The sequence below is a fragment of the Bubalus kerabau genome, chromosome 1, assembly GCF_029407905.1.
Source record: "Bubalus kerabau isolate K-KA32 ecotype Philippines breed swamp buffalo chromosome 1, PCC_UOA_SB_1v2, whole genome shotgun sequence".
Lineage (NCBI taxonomy): Eukaryota > Metazoa > Chordata > Mammalia > Artiodactyla > Bovidae > Bubalus > Bubalus kerabau.
In genome coordinates, this window is record NC_073624.1 from 78,057,187 (window position 1) to 78,072,427 (window position 15,241).

The 15,241-nt window shown below is 39.1% G+C and overlaps 1 long non-coding RNA gene across 1 annotated transcript; it reads left to right on the forward strand.

The window, feature by feature from the left end:
• The first annotated feature begins 1,043 nt into the window (after positions 1 to 1,043).
• Positions 1,044 to 14,716, forward strand: LOC129651569 (uncharacterized). Its single transcript, XR_008714204.1, has 5 exons — positions 1,044 to 1,241; positions 1,751 to 1,934; positions 12,676 to 12,733; positions 12,908 to 13,036; positions 14,601 to 14,716. It is a non-coding gene; the product is annotated as an uncharacterized LOC129651569 (long non-coding RNA).
• The last annotated feature ends 525 nt before the right edge of the window (positions 14,717 to 15,241 follow it).

The window sequence follows — 15,241 nt, forward strand, 5'->3', positions numbered from 1 at the left end:
CTGTGATTCACGGGGTCACAAAGAGTCGGACATGACTGAGCGACTGAACTGAACTGAACTTAGTGGTCCAGGAGTTAAAAATCTGCCTGTCAATGTAGGGGACATGCGTTGGATCCCTGGTCTGGGAGGATCCCAGATGCCACTGAGCAACTAAACCTCTGAGCCACAACTACTGGGCCCAGACACTAGAGCCTAGGAGCCACAGCTACTGAAACCAGAGCTCCTAGAACCATGTGGTACAAGAGAAGCCATGTCAATCAGAGGCCCAAGCATCACAACTAGGGAGTAGCCCCCACTCACTGCAAGTGGAGAAAGGCCACATGCAGCAGTTAAGACCCAGCACAGCCTGAAATAAACAAATAAGAAACATCTCTGATTAAGAAAAAAAAAAAGAATAATACTGATTTCTAAATAGTCTCTGGTTGTTTAATGGCATTGCCTGGAGTTAGATGAAACTCTCAGAGGAAAATCAAACTTAAAAAAAAACACAAAAACATAAAATAAGTTGGCACAACTATATTGGGAACTAAAATCAGCAAGAGGTAGACAAAGAGGTTATAGTGTGTTAAGGGCTGAGAATAGTGTTGCATTGGAATTTCTTCCCTTTCATTTGAACTTCAAGGTAATGAGGTAAACTGAAAAGACCATGGACCTGACCTGAGTCTAACTCCTGGATCTCCCACTCACTATGAGAAAGTCATTTTCTAGGCAGGTTGATAGGGAGTCTAGGGGTCCCCAAGGAGAGAGGGATCTGGAATTCTCAAGGAGGAAGAAAGGACAAACTTTTTTTCTTTCTCCACATTCCTTAGGATTATATAACAATAATGTATCCTGCCTAAGGACAGTCTTTGGATTCAACCTTCTGTTATCTTAAAATGTTAATTATGGGAGTAGACCTGGTCTTTACAAGGATGTATCTTGCCTGAGGACAGTGTTATCTTGAAATGTAAATTATGGGAGTGGGTCTGATAAGGTCTTTACAACCTCAGACATCCTTTGGATTATATAACTTCATTGTTAACACTAGCAAGCGGGTACTCTTTCTACCTCCTTCTGATGCCTATGTCAGAAGCTTTTTCTATCTCCTTTATACTTTAATAAAACTTTATTACACAAAAGCTCTGAGCGATCAAGCCTCGTCTCTGGCCCCGGATTGAATTCTTCTCCTCCGGGGCCAAGAATCCCAGTGTAGTCGCATGATTCAACAACAATCTTTCAACTATCTATATGTCTTTGGGCAGGTGACTTTTTTCTCTGGAGATATAGTTTTTCATTTGTAAAATGGACATAATACCTATCTTTAAGACCCCTGCAAGAATTATAAATAATGTTTATTAAGTGGCTAACACTTTGCAAGCATTTGACGAAAAAAAAAGCTAGTATTATTTACCTTTCCTTTTTCTGCTGTGTCCCAAAATAACCTCCAATCTTGATTATTCAAACCTCTTAAATATCTCTTGAATCCCCCCAGTTCTACTATCCATTCCCTGCTGTATCTGCCATGTGGATTACTTGTCAGTTTTGTAGCAGTAGTCCCTGAATCCAACTGAGAGTGTTATTTTGTTTTGTTTTTTAAAATTTTGATCCAGTTACTCTCCAGTTTAATAGTCATGAATAGTTTCCATTGTCTTTGAGATTAATTGCTGAACTCCACTGTTTTGGGGATTAAGCTTCCCAGTCTGGTTCTGTTCACCCTCCAATGTTCTCTTTGCCACCAGACAACCTGATATTTTTTTCATTGTCTGCCTAGCACATTGAGGAGACAGCAGCAAGGAAGACAGAAGAGAGTGAGTGCATGGCAAGTATGCTTGAGTGCTCAGTTGCTTCAACCGTGTCCGACTCTGCAACCCTATGGACTGTAGCCCACCAGGCTCCTCTGTCCATGGGATTCTCCAGGCAAGAATACTGAAGTGGGCTGCCGTGACTTCCTCCAGGTAATCTTCCCCACCCAGGGATCAAACACACATCTCCTGTGTCTCCTGCATTGCATGTGGATTCTTTACCGCTAAGCCACTGAGGAAACATGGCTAGTATGAAGAAAGGTAAAATCTCTGTGAGTAGCAGTAAAGTACCTGGCAGATTTATTAAGCTGGTACTGTTTTAGGCTTAAAGATCATTCATGGGTCAGCAACTCTGTGCTAGACTACAGTAACTCTTAAAGCACAATATTGACTCCACAGTAGAAATAATTTCTCCTGTGTGTATTAAGTAGTAATATTTTTTCTCAATATGAACAGTGTTGTTGTTTAGTTGCTAAGTCGTGTCTGACTCTTGTGCAACCTTATAGAGTGTAGCCTGCCAAGCTCCTCTGTCTATGGGATTTCCCAGGCAAGAATACTGGAGGAAATAAATACTCAGAATGGAAATACCCTGTCCATTTCCTTCTCCAGGGGATGTTCCTGACCCAGGGATCAAACCCACATCTCCTGCTTGGCAGGTAGATTCCTTACCACTGAGCCACCTGGGAAGACCATGAACCAAGAGTATCTGACTCAAAACACAAAAACAGCAAGAGCAGAGAGTAAATTAAATACAAAAGTTAGATGATTTCTGGAGTTTGGATGGTGTCAGGAGACGTAGGAAAGCATCTTGCTTGTTTGATCTATTTTGCAAAGAGTGGAAACTTAAATTGCAGAGACATTGAGAGCTAAAAGAATAGAAAGTGGTCACTAATCCTCAAAAAGGATACAGTGGTCTGGATTAGGCAAACCCAAATCATTTACCATTTTTCAATGACCCAGTACCTGGTCAACAAAATGCTAGCTTTGGATTGGGGTGAAGCACTGCCCTGAGTCAGGGAATGTCCCCACAGAGAGCCACTCTGACCTGTGGCTAGGATGCTGGACTTGCTGGGAGCAGCTGGATGCTGGTGCTGTTTCACAGGGCTATTACACAGCTCCATTAATTGAGTAAGAAATTATTCCATCTTAAGCTTTCAGCATCTGGGCTCCCTGGGAAAGTCCAGTTGTGTCCCCCACCCCACATGCCAGCCCTCCCATCTCCCGTACCTCTTCCAAATTCTCCTAGCAGCCATGCTGCCACAGCAGAGATGAGATTAGGTCCTCTGCACCCCTGAGCCAAACCACACAAGGACAGTATCAGCTGGGTAATGAGAGCAGTGCAGCTGCTCTGACCATGGTCTCCAAAGGTCCATAATGGCTTCAAGAAAATGGCACTACTTCATAGCAAATGACTATTTACAGTCTTTGACAAAACTCATTCCAATGCCTCTTTTCATTAATACAGTCAATTAATTTACCAGTGTCAGTTATTAATACTTTCTGAGGTTATGCTATTTTCATATAGCTTTTCATGTCCTTCATATGTTGACACAAATAGATTTTAATTTAAGAAAAAGCGGAGACATCACTTGCTGACCAGTTCCATCTACTCAGAGGTTGGAACTTATCTTCCCAGAGCCTGCTGGGAAGCTGGTGGGGCACGAACTCCCCCAGAGATCCCCAGGAGGATCTCAGCAGGAAAGGAGGCAGCCTGCTGAGCAGCCCTTGGGTCCTCTCTCTCCAAGGCAGGCAAGGGAACAGGGTTCTTCCGGCAAGCCTAGGAGCCCCACAGTGCCTCTCCCCTAGAAACAGATGTGTTCTTGGAAGGTTTTCTTTTCTTTGTTTTAATCAAAGGATTAAAACAATTTTAATTTACTAGTGTCAGTGATTTTCTGAGATTATCTATCTTCATACAGTTTTTCATGTCCCTCATATACTGACACAAATAGATTTTAATTTTGTGCTCATAGAGAAAAACAGGACTACAGGAACAACAACAAAAAAGTGATGGGACAGATTATAGTGAAACTAGATTATCAAGACAGAGAGGTCTGAATCACTGAAAACAGAAACACCCAGGCTTACCTCCAGAGTCAATGGTAGCCTGAATCATGGAATGGTAGAGCCAGATGAAAATAGTTTCATCTCTATGGCTCCCAAAAACCATTTCACTTCCCACTCTCCAGTCATATTCTCCAGTCACATTCCCTCCCATTACATTCAGAGAAGGTAAGTCTGGGTCAGGTAGTACAAAGGGCATAAATTTGCTATACCATAAATGGGTGCAAGAACCACCACTTTGCTTTATTTCTCTAAATCAAACAAAATTTGTCTCTAAGCCCTACTTCCCCAAAAGATGAGTCAACGATAGTTTTTTGAAACTTCTTTAGGTAATCCCCTGCCCAGATACTTCCACCATCTCAAGAAACAACAGAGTCCAGAAAGCTTGAGGAAGACCTTAGAGTTTCAGTCCATCACAGAGATGTTCATACAATAGTTATTACCCAAGTTGACATGGTTCACTGAAAGACAGAAACTCCTTCTCAAATCTTCATTGATTCCCAAGGTGGGCAATTCATGTTCGCTTTCCCCAGCAGTCACAGGCCACCCAAGAGACCTCTTGCCATCGCTCTGGGCGCCACATGGGAGTGGGATGCAGGGTCCTCCCATTTTTCAAGCATGATACCACTTGTCATCTTAGGTCTCGCCAGACTTGCCTCTTCAATTACCCCTGGCCTCAGGAAATCTTTCTCCCCAGCTTATCCTCCTTCAGTGATATAATCTCCCAAATGAAAGCCTGGATGGGACAGAGTGTTCCAGGAGCTTGGCAACTTGTCTTTCACTCCAAGAATTATAAATTCTATCCTTACAAGAGTATTTTTTAGACTTTTTAATAAATTAACTATACAATAAAAATGATTCTAACCAAACAGCATTGTTATGAGATATTCTCTCATGTTTCTTTTTATATAACTTACATGCCATTTTAATCCAGCTCATGAAGCTCAGTGAAAAATAATATTTAACTCCTTTCCATTGAAGCTTAAGAGACCACTGATCTGGATACAGATGAACTACATAAGAGAAGGTTAATTTTAAAGTTAAATGGCAGAATAATTCTACCAATATAGCTGAGTTTATATACACAGAGGAATGTTGAGGACTTAAAAAAAAAAATCACTCTATTTTTAGTGATTCCGCACACTCCTCTCTGTATGTATAATTATTTATTATTTTGCTAATTGCAAAAGTAATATATGTTGAAAGAAAACTTGGAAAATGCCAAAATATACAAATTAAATAAAAATTCTGAAGCATATTCATAGATAATCATTATAAACATTCTGATGTATATCTTTTATATCTTTTTCTTACATAATACATTTTAAACTTTTTTCCTTTTAATATAAATATTTTATTGAAGGATAGTTGACTTACAATGTTTCAAGTGTACAGTATGGTGATTCAGTCATACATATACACATATATTACTTTTCAGATTATTTTCCATTATAGGTTATTACAAGATATTGACTATAATTCCCTGTTCTATACAGTAAAACTATGTTGTTTGTTGTGCATTTGTTTTTTTAATTAGAAATTTAGCATTCTATTCATACTAAGTCAAACAAGTGGAATCAAATGTTGTAAGTTTTTTAGCTAGGTAAACATTCACAACTTTTAAAATATATATATTATAAATACTATTTATATAATATGTTTACAAAAGCTTTTCTACTACACTTGATAAAGGCTTGAGAAAGAACATTGATAAAGATAAAAACGAGATGGGAGATATTGGAAAACATAAGCTAAATGAAATGGGAGCACTGAATATGAAATTTAAAAAGTGAAACAAACTAGATACAAGTAAAACATAATCATATAGTCCAGTTGTTTTTAAACATGGCTGCTCATTAGAAACATATCTGGAGTTTTGGAGGAAAAAAAACTTTACCTGGGCATTTGTATTTTTCAAAAATTCCAAGATAATTCTGATATGCACCTGGATTTTAAAAAGTTATTACAGGTTTTTCTATTAAATGGTAGTTTTAGTGATATAGAATTCTATTATTTTCTGTAGACCAATCGTGATACAATGGTATTAAGTGAATAATTACATAACCACAATAGTAAAAATGCCTATCAGTTTTCACAATCAATAGCCAGACAAAATATAAAAGAGAATTACAATTGCAAGCCATAATGGAAACATGATTAACCTAACAGTATAAAATAATTACATACAATTTGGGGAGTTAAGTAGAGTGATGTTATAAATGGAAATGCATACATGCACATGTTTTCACCCACCCAGTCAGCCAATGTCTTTTGGTTGGTGCATTTAATCCATTTACATTTAAGGTAATTATTGATATGCATGATCCTATTACCACATTCTTTATTGTTTTGGGTTTATTTTGTGTAGATCTTTTCCTTCTCTTGTGTTTCCTGCCTAGAAAAGTTCTTTTAGCATTTGTTGTAAAACTGGTTTGGTGGTGCTGAATTCTCTTAACTTCTGCTTGTCTGGGAAAGCTTTTGATTTCTCCATCAAATCTGAACAGGAGTCTTGTTGGGTAGAGTATTCTTGGTTGTAGGGTCTTCCCTTTCATCACTTTGAATATATCATGCCATTCCCTTCTTGCTTGTAGAGTTTCAGTTGCAAAATTAGCTGATAACGTTATAGGAGTTCCCTTGTATGTTATCATTTTCCCCTTGTTTCTTTTAATATTTTATCTTTCTCTTTAAGTTTTTCAGTTTGATTACTGTGTGTCTCCATGTGTTCCTCCTTGGATTTATCCTGCCTGGAACTCTCTGTGTTTCCTGGATGTGGTTGACTATTTGCTTTCCCATGTGAGGGAAGTTTTCAGCTATTATCTCTTCAAATATTTTCTCATATCCTTTCTCTCTCTCTTTTCCTTCTGGGGCCTTTATAATGCAAATGTTGGTGTGTTTAATGTTGTCCCAGAGGTCTCTTAGACTATTTTCATTTTTCCTCCCTTCTTTTTTCTGTATTCTCTTCTGTGGCAGTGATTTCTACCATTCTGTCTTCCAAGTTACTTATCCTTTCTTCTGCTTGAGTTATTCTACTGTTGATTCCTTCTAGTGTATCATTCATCTCTACTTGTTCTTTAGTTCTTCTAGGTCTTTGGTAAGTATTTCTTGTATCTTCTCCATTCTGTTTCCAAGATCCTGGATCATCTTCATTATCATTATTCTGAATTCTTTTTCTAAAAGATTGCCTATGTTCTCTTCATTTACTCGTTTTTCTGGAGTTTTATCTTGTTCCTTCAGTTGGGACAAAACCCTCTGCTTTCTCATCCTGATTGACTTTCTGTAATATGGCTTTCATTCTAGCTGCTGTGGGATTGTGGTTCTTTTGATTCTTCTGTCTGCCCTCTGTTTAATGAGGCTAAGAGGCTTGTGTAAGCTTCCTGATGAAAGGGACTGGCCATGGGAAAAACTGGGTCCTGATCTGGTGGGCAGGACCATGTTCAGTAAAGCTTTAATCCAGTTATTTGCTGATGGGTGGGATTGCACTCCCTCCCTGTTGGTTGTTTGGTCTGAGGTGACCCAGGCCTGGGGTCGATGTGGCTCTATGGTAGGGTTAATGGACACCTCCAAGAAGACTTACATTAAAGGGCACCTTCCAGGACTGCCACTGCTGGTGTCCCAGTCCCTGTGGTGAGCCACTGCTGACCCACATCTCCATGGGAGACCCTCCAACACATTGGATTTTGACATGTGACAAAAAGTGGATTTTATACAACAACCTGCAACATGTCACAGACAGCACATAGGTCTGGTTCAGTCTCCTATAGGGTCACTGTTCCTTTCCCCTGGGTCTTGGTGCATGCAAGATATTTTACCCCCACTTTATTTATTGTTTTAAATGAAGAATAATTGCTTTACAGAATTTTGTGGTTTTCTGTCGTACCTCAACAAGAATCAGCCATAGGTACACCCATGTCCCCTCCCTCTTGAACCTCCTTCCCATCTCCCTCCCCATCCCACACTTCTAGATTGTCACATAGCCCCTGTTTGAGTTCCCTGAGTCTTGCAGCAAATTCCCATTAGCTATCTATTTTACATATGGTATTGTAAGTTTCCACGTTACTCTCTCCATACATCTCACCCTTTCCTTCCTCTTCTCCCCTGGTGTCCATAGGTCTGTTCTCTATGTCTGCTTCTCAAGATTTTTGTTTGTGCTCTCTAAGAGTAGAGTCTCTGCTTCCTACAGCCTTGTGGAAGTCCTGTAATCAAATCCTGCTAGACTTCAGTGTCAGATTTCCTGGATTTCCCTGTCCCTTTGCCAGATCCCCAGACTGAGAAGCCTGATGTGGGGCTCAGAACCTTCACAAAAGTGGAGAACTTCATTGGTATTATTGTTCTTCAGTTTGTGGATTGCCCACGTGGAGGATATGGCATTTGGTTTTATCATGACTGCGCCCCTCCTACTGGCTTGTTGTGGCTTCTTCTTTGTCTTTGCATGTGGGGTATCTTTTTTTGGTGGGTTCCAGTGTCCTCCTTTAATGGTTGTTCAATAGCTAGTTGAAATTTTGATGCTCTTGCAGGAGGAGATGAGCACACATCCTTCTACTCTACCATCTTAAACTAATTTTTTAATCGTAAAATACATGTGTATATTTTTAAAAATCAAATGAGGTGTTATAAATTTAATGATAAAAATAGCCCTGACCTTTCTCATCCAATTCCCAACAGCAGAGGCAATCTCTTTCAACTTCTTTAGCTATTTTTAATAGGTTGGTACAAAAGAAATTGTGTTTTTGAACTGTGAATTTTAAGTCATTATAACTAGGTTCAAACACATCTTTATTAATCAAAATAGGAACCATTACTGTTAACACATTTTTGCCAATGAAAGACATTTGTTTATTTCTGTAGCATAAAAATTTATGCTTTGGATGGCTGACTTTATTTTTCTGGGCTCCAAAATCACTGCAGATGGTGATTGCAGCCATGAAAGTAAAAGATGCTTACTCCTTGGAAGGAAAGTTATGACCAACCTAGACAGCATATTAAAAAGCAGAGATATTACTTTGTCAGCAAAGGTCCATCTAGTCAAGGCTATGGTCCGTCTAGTCAAGGTATGTAGGTATTCATACATACAGTGGTCATGTATGGATGTGAGAGTTGGACTATAAAGAAAGCTGAGCACTGAAGAATTGATGCTTTTGAACTGTGGTGTTGGAGAAGACTCTTGAGAGTCCCTTGGACTGCAAGGAGATCCAACTAGTCCATCCTAAAGGAGATCAGTCCTGGGTGTTCACTGGAAGGACTGATGTTGAAGCTGAAACTCCAATACTTTAGGCACCTGATGTGAAGAGCTGACTCATTTGAAAAGACCTTGATGTTGGGAAAGATTGAGGGCAGGAGGAGAAGGGGACATCAGAGGATAAGATGGTTGGATGGCATCACCGACTCAATGGACATGGGTTTGGGTAGACTCCAGGAGTTGGTGATGGACAAGGAGGCCTGGTGTGCTGCAGTTCATGAGGTTGCAAAGAGTCGGACACGACTGAGCGACTGAAGGGAACTGAACTGAAAAGCTCTGCCTCCTGCTGGTTGTGGAAGGGTTTTCCCTGCAAAAAGTTGTTGAGTTGCTTGAACAAGTGGTAGTCAGTTGAGAGGTCAAGTGAATATGGAGGTTGAGGCAAAACTTTGTAGCTCAATTTGTTCAACTTTTGAAGTATTGGTTGTGGAACATAAAGTTGAGCATTGTTGTGGAAAAGAATTGGGCCCACTCTGTTGATTGGCCTGAATCAACCTGAACGCAGGTTGCAGGTATTGCAGTTTTCAGTATATCTCATTGATTTGCAGAGCATACTTCTCAGATGTAATGGTTTCACCAGGATTCAGAAAGCTGCAGTGGATCAGACCGACAGAAGACCACCAAACAGTGACCATGATCTTTTTTGGTGCAAGTTTGGCTTTGGATAGTGGTTTAGAACTTCTCCATCCAGCCACTGAGTTGGTCATTGCATGTTGTAGTATAAAATCCACTTTTCATCGCACGTTACAATCTGATTGAGAAATGGTTCATTGTTGCTGCATAGAATAAGAGAAGACAACACTTCAAAACAATTTTTTAAATTTTTGGTCAGCTCTTAAGGCACTCACTTTTTAAGTTTTTTCACCTTTCCAGTTTGCTTCAAATGCAGAGTGAACATAGAAGGGTCGACATTGAGTTCCTCAGCAGCTTCTTGTGTAGTTGTAAGAGGATCAGCTTCGATGATTGCTCTCAATTAGTGGCTGTCAACTTCCGACGGCCAGCCACTGCACTCCTCAACGTCAGGGCTCTTTTCTCCTTTGCAAAATTTCTTGGACTACCACTGCACTGTACGTTTGTTGTCAGTTCCTGAGCCAAATGCGTTGTTGATGTTGTGAGTTGTCTCTGCAGCTTTATGACCCATATTGAATGTGAATCAAAAAAATCACTTGAATTTGCTTTTTGTCTAATATTGTTCCCATAGTCTAAAATAAATAAAAAATAAATAGCAAGTAAAGTCATTAGCAAAAAAAAAAAAAAAAGAGATAAAGCAAGAAAGGCACATCAAAATGATGTATAACATAACCACATTTATTTAACAATGTATTCTAACATCAAATGGCAAAGTTCAGCAATGCAAAACTGCAATTACTTTTGCACCAACCAAACAGCTTCTTTAGTTATATTCTAGTATTACAGCCATATGGCTTCCCAGGTGGCTTAGTGATAAAGAATCTGCCTGTCAGTGCAGGAGGCACAGGAGACTCGAGTTTGATCCCTGGGTCAAGAAGATCTTCTGGAGGAGGAAATGGCAACCCACTCCAGTATTCTTGCTGGGATAATCCCATGGACAGAGGAACCTAGTGGGATACAGTCCTTGGGGTTGCAAGGAGTTGGACACAACTGAGCAACTGAGGACACACACAATTACAACCATATGTCATAAGAGTATGATTATTTTACTCATTTTTGATTTTCAATCATAGATACTCTTTATTTATCTCCAACAAGGAAGATGAGGATTTAGCTCTCTCAACTCCCCTTGCCTTGTTGTTCCTCTTTACAAGCATGTACAAATACTCACAGATGAGTATAATATGATCTTATAGTTTGGTTGTATTTCTATTCTTAAGTTTCCTGGTTTCCTTGGAATTAACAATTGGCTTACTCTCTGTTTGCTTAGTTTCCCATGTACTTATGCATGTATTAATTCATTATCCAAAGTCTCAGCCAGCGTTGTCAAATTCCTTTCAATAGGTTCAGACATTCCTGGTCATTTTTTTTTTTTTTTAAGCTGGGCTATAACACACGTATTCTAAGATTGTTTTTTTAATTGATTAATTGATTTTTATTTTTGGTTGGGTCTTTGTCTCTGCAAGGGCACTTTCTCCAGTTGTGGTGAGGAGGGGCTGCTCTTCGTTGCCGTGTGCAGGCCACACATTGTGGTGCTTCTCTTGTTGAAGAACACAGGCTCCAGGTGCTCCAGCTCCAGTAGCTGCAGCACGTGGACACAGTAGTTGTGGGCTGCAGGGTCTAGAGGGCAGGCTCAGTAGTCGTGGCACACAGGCTGAGTTGCTCTGTGGCATGTAGAATCTTTCTCAACCAGAGATCGAACCTGTGTCCCCTGCATTGCCAGGCAGATTCTTATCCACTGTGGCACCAGGGAAATCCTCCAGGACTTTTTAAAGTTGATTTTTCCCCAGGGAGTCCACAAGGATATGGTTCCCTTCATTTTGATAATTTTCCTTCTCCTCTCTCCTGTGTTAGCACTCTGTTACTAGAACCCACATCTTTTATCTTATTTGCTCTTTTGAAATTTTATCTACTTATTTTTTGTCCAAGTTGCATGGCTTTTGGGCCCTTATGCCTTTTTATAGTACAATTGTTTTAAAGTGGCAAAAATAAAATGTTATTAACAGACCCAAGTACCTTTAGTTTCTCTAAAACGAAGTGAAAAGAAGATAAACCTATATTTGACAATGTTTCAGCATTTCCTCTTATCTGGAAATGAGCTAGATATTCAATGAATATACATCATTTAAACTAAGGTTACAAAGAGTTTGAAAATGTTTTTTAAGCAGACATATTTTATAAAACATGATGAGAGTTGCAAAATGTATTTACAAATATTCTTCCCACTTATATCCATTTAATTCATGTGTTCTTAACACTTATGCTTGAGTTGCCATGAAAATTTAATGAGACATTAAAAATTAATAATCATTTTAAGTTATTTTTCTTATTGAAAAACCAGGCAAGTAGCAAAAATCACAGAAGCAAAGAACTTAAAAATTTAAACGTGGCTTTTCTTCCTCCTAAGATGTTTACATACATTAAAGAAATGATTTTTATTGTAAATTAGTTCTTAGGTTGAATTTACAATTTTATAATCTCAAGCATCTAGTAGAGATAACATAAACTTATTTGACATCTTAATTTACATAAGTACTTATATTTTCTTTAAGCCAATTAAATAGAGCTCTTTCACAAGTTTTTATTACTACTAGCCAGAGGGAGAAAAATGTTCTATGTACAGACCATACATACATAGAGGTACATAGACATATAGATATTAACAGATGGAAACAGAGATCTTATAACTTTCATTTAAAAATTTTAGCCATGTATCAAGTACAATAGTATAAAACTCACTAACTTATAAAGGATTTAATGGTGTTTCTTGCAAATGGACCAAGTTAAGTTTACCCCCTCAGATGACTGAAGCCTTTTGCTAATATTTTTGGAAAAGTCTATTAAGAATTTTGTCTTTAATGAATAATCTTGTAGAGCCAATGGGCAAAATTTGGGGCAAAGGAGCTTATGAAAATATCAAATGCAGTTTGTTCTTTTTAAAAAGTCTCTCTCTTTTTTGTTTGTTTCTAGTGCCATGATTGCTTTAGCCAACAATGATCTCTTTGGATGCTTACATTTCAAAGATATGGTAAGATCAATAGTTACAAGGGACTGAGAAAGGACTGTAGGTTTTATATGAGATGGAACTCAAGGGCTTATTTGTCTATTTTCAGAAATCTAGGATAAATCTATAGCATTTTTCCTTTCTTTAACACTAGGAATTTATAGTTCAATGATTTTTTTTTTTTTTTTTTTTTTGTAGTGCAGGCCCAAAATATAGGAGGTCTGGACCTGGTGGGATCTGCTATATAGAATAAGGGACATTAAATCAAGTCTTCTTGTGCATTTTCTGGATCTTTGTAAAATCTATTCCTTGGCTATCAACATTTAGGTAAGTTTTACACCTGCTTGAGAGATGTCGGCAGTTCTTGAAATTTATCCTCTTATCTTCCCCTCATAATCTTGTTAAGAAAGTGTGTGTGTGTGTTTCTCATACTAACAAAGGTGTTATTCTGTAGCTATTTCTCTGTCGTCTTTTTTTCATCTGATCTTTCCACTGGTATCAATAGGACATTTATTTAAAATGAGAGCTCTCTTAAAAATCCTTTTAGATGTAAAAGTCCATCTTCAATATACCTATTTCAATTGTGACTCCAAACCAATAAGTGTTTTTATGGCTTGAAACCAGTATTAGGGCTTAGCCATGGACACAAGAGTCATCTCCTAAGAAATGTAGCCCTCTTAAAATGCAGAGCCCACTCCAGAAAAGCCTAGGAATGCCAAAACTTTTCTTGTCATAAGTGGCAAAGAAACCTCTATCTCCAACAAAGTGAGACACGTTGAATCACTATCCTCCTAAGCTGGGTTACCAGAAGGTGATACTGCTGTGAGAGTTTTTCCTTCACAAATGAGGCAACAAAGGTAGAGGCCATAAAGGGCCCTTATGAATTAAGACAAACTCCCCTGAGAGCCAGCATGTTTGGACAAAAAGAATGTTGCCTGTCACTTCATGTCTTCAGCTCCTAGCTGGCTGGCTAGCTGCTGATGCAAGTCTGGCAGACAACCTGAACTCCCCGCTCCCCACCACCTCCCCACTGGCAGAAGCCAGAGGGAATATTCTCAGTGGTTACAAAGCCAAGTTCTCAAGATACAAAACAAGACAAATGGAGATTCTCACCTTATGGTTGTTCATCCTTATGACAAATGACAGAGACAAAGGGAAACATGATTCCTTCTGGAAAGCTAAGGATCAATAACCATAGGTGTTGATTACCAAAACCAAATTCACAAAAGTAAAAATTCAAGATCTATTTTCACAAATGCTTTTCTCCTGCCAGTGTGAATTTGAATAGGAATAGACAAGGAGAAATTGTTATCCTCCTTTCTTGACTGTGCACTCTAGATAGAAAGCTGGGAGACTGAAATGGTAAGAATTCTTACTTTCTGCTGGTCTGTTGTTGGTTATCCCATATCTCAACTGCAGTCTCCAGGGAGAGGGGAGCATTCCAGCCTTTCACTGTCCCATCTTCATCACTAGAAACTGTACAGGAGGAAAATTTTGTTTCCTTTTACCTTTCTTTTAATTTTTGGCTGGGGCTCTGTAACAAAAGACAGATTAACAGATAAAAGCAAACAAGTGTATTAAAATGTACATGCTACATATGCTCTGGAGAAATGCAGGGATGAGTAGCTCAATGAGGTGGCTAGAATTTGGACTTACCAGATCATCTTAACCAAAGAACAATATATTTTTGTGGGGCTACAAGACAGAGTGAAAGAGTACTAGGCTTCTAAGGTGCCAAGTTGTGGGGTAGTAAATACATCAGAAACTAAGAGAAGATAATAGCTAGTCAGTAAAGGTTGCTTTCTAGAGTCCTATGATCCTTTCTTGGGGGCTAATAAGTGTCTGGGGCTGTTGAGGATAATTTCTGCACAAATTTATGTTCTGCTTTCAGGAAAATAGGGAGAGGACAGAGAACTTTTCCTGGATCTGCTCCTTCTCAGTTGCCTTCAGCTCAAAATAATTCTTGTGCCCAAAGGGAAGATTTTGGGGTGGCATATTCTGTTATTCTTCTGTGCGTGCATGTGTGCTGCTGTTTCAGTTGTGTCTGACTCTTTATGACCTTATGGACTGTCGCCCGCCAGTCTCCTCTGTCCATGGAATTTTCCAGGCAAGAATCCTGGAGTGAGTTGCCATGCCCTCCTCAGGGGGATCCTCCTGACCCAGGGATGGAACCCACATCTCATGTCTCCTGCATTGTCAGGCAGATTCTTTGCCACTAGAGATGAGAGAGTCGATTTCTAGGTAGGTTGATAAGAAGTTCCAGGTCTCCAAGGAGGAGAAAGGAGTCTGGGGCTTTCAAAGAGGAGATAGAGTTTTAGAATTCTCAAGAAGGAAAAAAGAACAAATGTCTTTTTTCTCTACATTCTTTAGTCTTAATGAGGAGAAGGGAATGACAGAGGATGAGATGGTTGCGTGGCATCACCAACTCAATGGACATGAGTTTGAGTAAGCTCCAGGAGTTGGTGATGTACAGGGAAGTCTGGCATGCTGCAGTCCATGGGGTCGAAAAGAGATGGACATGACTGAGTGACT